This window comes from Gossypium hirsutum, chromosome D10 (genome assembly GCF_007990345.1).
Source record: "Gossypium hirsutum isolate 1008001.06 chromosome D10, Gossypium_hirsutum_v2.1, whole genome shotgun sequence".
Taxonomy (NCBI): domain Eukaryota; kingdom Viridiplantae; phylum Streptophyta; class Magnoliopsida; order Malvales; family Malvaceae; genus Gossypium; species Gossypium hirsutum.
In genome coordinates this window covers 10317653-10324443 of record NC_053446.1, presented here as the reverse complement: position 1 = coordinate 10324443, position 6791 = coordinate 10317653, and positions in this window count along the sequence as shown.

Below are 6791 nucleotides of genomic sequence, written 5' to 3'. Positions count from 1 at the left end.
TGGTTAATTTAGTTTTTAATTGTTGTCTTGGTTTTATGTTTCATTGCTGGTTTTTGGGCTCATTGGGGTTGGGCCAGAACTTTTGTTTTGTTTTTTTCTTTTAATACAACTTGGTCTTCTATTAAAAAAAAAAAGAACTAAGATACTTTGGTTAAACATGGCAATAGATAAAAAAATGTTTTGAATTGCTTGGTGTCACTGCTCCCATAACTAACTCAACGCAAACTATATTATTTTAAATAATAATTAAATTTTTATTTATATTAAAAATAAAATCAATAATTAATTTTTTAAAAAATAGTTAAGGCTGTAAAAAGGGTTTACTCCTTCCACTTAAGGTCTAGTGGAAATTTGAACTCTAATTAGGTGAGTTTTCTCCATTGAATGCATAACAAAGGCATTCGTACTGGACCTGTGGAGGTTGGAGAAGAATCCTCTACAACAAATTTACTTATTAGTGGCATATAAAATATTGTCACTAGAAGCAACATTTCTGTCACCATTTGTTTTTTATGATGCAAAGTTTGTTATCACGACGTTCACATAAGGTGTGTCACTAAAAGTTAAATGTGAAAATTTATTATTGTTCATCACGTACCATAAATATTAAATTTGTCATGAATTTAATAGAATTAGAATGACAGATTAATTGAGAAATTAATTTAGTTAATATAAATTAATTAAATAAAATAAATATTATTTGGGGAAATAGAAAATAATTATTGAGTTAGATAAAAATCTAAAAAAACACATATAATTGGACTCAATACATGAAAGGCCTAATTTAAGTCTTCCTACATGATAAGGATGACAAATCTTAATATTTTACTAGAGGTGTCACTGTCACTTGTATGTCCCGAAGGCCCGCCTAAAAATTGGGAGCGTTTGAGTAAAAATATAGGCCCGAAAAATGAGCTTGGACAAAAAAATAATACCAGTTTAGAAAACTAGCCGGACCTTAGGTAAGTCATTTTTGCCTGGCTCGGCCTGACCCAAATATGCAAAAAAAAAATAGCAGTCTTTTTTTATTGTTTTATTGTTATTATTATTTTGTTACTATTTTCTTCTTCTTTTTTCACTATTTTGCTACCATTTCCCTATTATGTTGCTACTATTTTGTTGTTATTGTTTGGATATTGTATAACTCTTGTTTTATTGTTAATTTTGTTATTATTTTAGAGACATATGTTTGTTAAGTTACATCTATATTAGTGTTATTTTAATATACATATTTTCAATTTATTGAGAAACATTTATTTTAATTTTTTTAGTATTTTTAATATATTATTTTTAAAAAAATTAGATGTAAAAAATGATATTAAAAAATTAATATGGGTGGGTCGGGCCCAGGTTTAGCATTTTTATTCGGGCAGGACTTGGGTAAAATTTTAGGCCTATTTTTGGGTCAGGTTCAGGCCTAGCAAATGAGCCTAAAATTTTAGTTGGGCCCGACCTATGGTCATCTCTGCTTGTATTCTAGGTAGACTAGAATATCGTATCTTGTATTAAAATGTTATTATTTAATTAGACATTATTCGAACATAACTCTTGTATCGATTCCCTACACATAATTCTTAAGTGTCACTATTTTGTTAGAAGATAGTGAAAATTTATTTTCTAGGAAAAACACATGGGTTCTGACTATAGAGAGAATTAGCTTTCCTATACAAAGTTAAATAAAATTTTCATTTTGTGCACTAATTTGATTTGCTTGAGCCCACACACAAAGCAATTGAGGTTCCAGGATAGCAGAGAAAGTTGATTGATTGAAAGTTGGGGAACGACCTACACCACTTTCACACAAAGCACATGTATAATTTTGATTAAAGTTTATTACTATAAATATCACAAAGGCTTGACTTTAAAAAAATTTTAAACTTTCGTTGTGCCTAAAAACACCGTTTTCTAAACCGATTTTTTGAACAATAGTTATTAAACATAGCTATTAAAATATGTCAATCAAATATTCATACAAATTTCATAATCAAGTGGTTAAGACCATGAAATAATTTCAATGAAAAATCATATATATATTTAACTTAGGCTCTAATACCACATGTAAATTTTTTATGATCAATATATTATGCAAATTAAGTTTTTCATCTTGCATAAATAATGATTTTTAGAATATTTAGCATAATATGGTTTTCACTAATATAGAGAAGTACTTATGCAAAATTGAAGTCGGCCATTGAATTTGACGAAAAACACCACAATGAATTGATTTCTCCCGCTTGACATTTTCCTTAATTACACAAATCCTCAGCAATGAGAGTTATAATTTTTATTTGTTTTTGTATATAACCCTAATAGGTAGAGAGATGATTAATTTATAATGATCAATTTTTAAATTGAGCCACATGATTTTAGACTTATTTGGATCCACATAATTGAGCTAAAAAATCCTATAAGTGCGATAAAAATTGGTTTGAATATTTTATGGTTTTTAGGAGACTAAGCTAAAGAACGTGAAAAGCCTTTAATAGCAACTTTAACAATAATCTTTGATTAAGCTGAAAAAAAAAACAAAGAATGAGAAAGAGAGGATCGTGGGAGAGAGAGTTGAGTAATATTAAATGTCATGTTTTATTTTTATTAATTTAAGTGATATTAAATGTCATGTTTTATTTTTATTAATTTAATTTTTTATTTATATTAAATATTAAATAGCACATACATTTATTTTAATTAAATTGTCATGTGTCATCGTTTAATTGGTTTCAACATTTTTTAAAACAAAACTAATAGTTGGACAAAAAGTTTTAACAGAATCAAAGTTTAGTTATCACTTTTGGTTAAAAAAATAGATACCTAAGTAAGAAAACTTTATAATTTAGTGTTAATTTTTCATTGTTTTTGGTACATTTGCAAGACCATAAGTTAAGAATGGCTTTGTGTTTCAGAGATCATGGCCAAGAGAAGCTAATAATGGCTTTGGATGCACACGTAGCCCATTGCTTAGTATCTTGCTTGAGATGTTAGTTGTTTACTTTGCATTGTTGGATCGAGATCGCTTAGAGGAGGTGCTAGATGTCTTCAAAAGTCGGTTTGAGTTTTCATCATGTATTGGTTCGACCAAGAATAATATTACTCCATTTTTTATCTTTATTGAGCAGTCCAAAGCAAGTGATGTTGTTTGTTTTGAGGAGAAGCAATATACAACAAAGAATAAGAATCTTGACTTGAAGCATGTTGGATAATTTGAAACTTTTGACCTGCAAAAGATGAGAGCCATTATGGCCTAGAGCAATGGTTGCACTACTAATACCACCGTTGAATTTGCACTTCCAAGTATCAAGATAGAGGGTCAAAAGTGGAACCTTATGATCCAAAATAAGTGTTCTTTTGAGTATGATGATGGGGATAGTAGAGGTTTCAGTGTCAAAGAATGCATAATTGATTGGTAGAAATCATAAATCTTTATAAGTGTTCCTATCGGGTTAGGGTTGATATTTTTGAAGATTAGCTCGTTTCTAGATTTTTAGATAATACAGAGAGTGTTAGCAACAAAGGTGTAAAAGATCTTAGAAAAGTGTGAGTTGATGTCATTTGATTTGAGTCATTGGAAGAATTAACTAGAGGTGGAGGGGGCATTGAGAGAGTTCGATCGAAGTGTGAGAGGAGAGCAAAAGCTTGAGCAAATTGGCATTGAAGAAAAAAGCGCTCAAAAGTTTCTGCTGTGCGGAAGCGTGTAAAAGAGTAAAATTATTGTACTAAAAAATCACACTAAGTTCAATTCTCTGGAAAGAGAGGTGGATCACAAGGATTGCTTAAGTACCAGGTTTTTCCTAGCCATAATATCCCTCAATCATAATTTAATAGCACAATAAATCACTACAATCACACTCACAATTCATGCAGAATAATACAATAAAGAACACAAGAATTTAATAAGGTTCAGCAAATTTTGCCTACATCATCGGGCACTACCAAATATATTTCACTCCAAAATACAAGTGAGAATTTAGAAAGAGTGAGAGAGAAAACAATGCCTTAAGTAGAGAATGGCAAATTTGGGATGATGAAAAAGAGAAATGGTTAGGCCTATTTATAGTTGAGGTTCAGGGATCAAAATTACAATTATCTTATGCCAAATCTCAATCCCACTTTTGGTGCCTTAAATCCCAGATTTTGATACCCATATATTTCTGATACCCATATCTTTGACTTTCTATATATATGGATGATTTCCAATAATCTCCACATTGAAGATTTGATTCGAATAATCTTATCTTCACACAATTCTCTCTGCATTTGTCAACAACATTTGATAGTGCCTTCTTCAACTGTTAAACATGCCTAGCTTTCATAAACTGATCAAATCGCTTGTATCACTGCCTCAATTGTTTCAATCCATAAAGCGACTTTGTCAGTTTGCAAACCCAATTTTCTTTTTAGCAACCTTGAATCCATCTGGCTGAGTCATATAGATTTCCTCTTTCAAATCACCGTGTAAAAATGCGGTATTCACATCGAGCTGAACTAGTTCAAGGTCATATTGCGCAACCAAGGCTAGCAAAATCCGAATAGACGAATGCTTCACAACTGGAGAAAACACTTCATTGTAGTCTATTCCTTCTTTCTGAGCGTAACACTTTGCTACCAATCTAGCTTTGTATCGAACTTCATTTTTACCAGGAAATCCTTACTTCTTTGCATATACCCATTTGCATCCAAATGCCTTCTTTCCTTTAGGTAGTGTCACCAACTCCCAAGTCATATTTTTATAAAGAGACTGCATTTCTTCATTCATAGCTTGCTTCCACTTTACACCATCAGGGTTACTTCTTGCTTCTGTGTAAGTAGAAGGAATATCATCATCTGCAACTGGAAGTGCATAGGCACCATATCATCAAAGCGAGCAGGCATACGAATCTCTCTTCTTGGCCTCCTATATGCAATTGAATCATGTTGCTGTAGAAGTTCTTGGGTCGAAACTTCTTCATCATTTGTTCCTTCAATATTAGTTGGATCATCATTAACCTTTTCAATCTCCACCTGCTGCAAAAGTGCCATTGGTTTTGTTATCCTTTTGTGAATCCTTATTCTTCATCATGGTTGATTCATTAAAAGTCACATCTCTACTGAAAACAATCTTCATTGTATCAGGACACCAGAGACGATATCCTTTTACTCCTCCAGTTATACCCATGAATAATGCTTTCTTTGCTCTTGGGTCTAACTTAGATTCTTTTACATGATAATATGCAGTGGAACCAAAAACATGTAAAGAATCATAATCAGTAGCAAGTTTACCAGCCCACCTTTCCATATGAGTTTTTCCATTTATTGCAGTTGATGGCAATCGGTTAATTAGATGGCACGCATATGTAACTGCCTCAGCCCAAAATTCCTTTCCCAATCCAGTATTGGACAACATACATCGAACTTTCTCCAGTATAGTCCGATTCATACGTTCTGCCACCCCATTCTGTTGTGGAGTATCTCAAACAATGAAGTGTCGCACAATGCCCTCATCTTGACATACTTGTAGAAATGGATCATTCTTGTACTCAGTACCATTGTTTGACTGAAGTCGTTTGACCTTTCGACCAATCTGGGTCTCCATCATCTTCTTCCATTTCAGAAATGCATCAAAAACTTCATTTTTCCTTTTCATTAGATACACTCATACTTTTCTTGAATAATCATCAACAAAAGTAACAAAATAGTGCATACCTCCCAAAGAAGCCACTTTAGTAAGTCCCCACACATCACTAGAAACGTAGTCCAAAATTCCTTTTGTTTTGTGAATTACTGAACCAAATTTTATCCTCATCTGCTTGCCCAGAACATAATGTTCACAAAATTCCAATTTGCAAGAATTTGCACCTTTCAACAAGCTTTGCTTCGCCAAACTCTGCAAAGCTTTTTCACCAACATGTCCCGATCACATATGCCATAACTTGGTAGCCTCTGAATCTTCATCTTTCGCAGATGCTGTTGATGTTGATCCAATAACTTTACTTCTATTTAAATAGTACATGTTATTCCTTCTTGTGCCTTTCATCACCGTCAATACCCCAACTACTACCTTTAGTAATCCATCTCTTAAAGTGATTATGAGCCCTTTAGATTCTAGGACCCCTAATGGGATGAGATTTTTCTTCAAGCTAGGCATGTAGCGAACATCTGTCAAGACTTGAATTGAGCCGTCGCGATTCTTCAATTGAATTGTACCTACTCCCATTGTCTTACAAGCGCTGTCATTGCCCATAAAAACAACTCCACCTTCTAGTTCTTTAAGACTAGAAAGCCAGTCCTTATTAGGACACATATGGTAAGTACATCCCGAATCCAAAATCCACTCATCAGTATGACATGCCATTTCCATGCCAACCAAGCTAAAGTCTGACTCATCATCATGCTTCGCTACACATGCATCAGAAATAGCCTTGCCCTTTTGTAACTTAGGACAATTCTTTTTCCAATGCCCTTTCTCATGACAAAAAGCACACTTATCTTTGGCAGGTCTCCCTTTGGACTTACTCCTTCTACCAGATTTGTTGCTGTGCGAACGACCTCTTATTGTTAAGACTTTTGTAGTTGTATCTCTGTGATCTTTTTTATCTTTCTTTCGAGTCTCAAATCTATACAACGCACTACAGACTGCATTAAATGTGATTGTATTCTTCCTATGAAGCAATGTGGTGGTAAGATGATCATATTCATCAGGAAGAGAATTCAACAACAGTAATGCCTTGTTTTCATCTTCAAATTTCTCATCCAAATTTAGCAAGTCAGCTAAAATTTTATTGAATGAGTTCACATGGTCATTCATCGACATACCG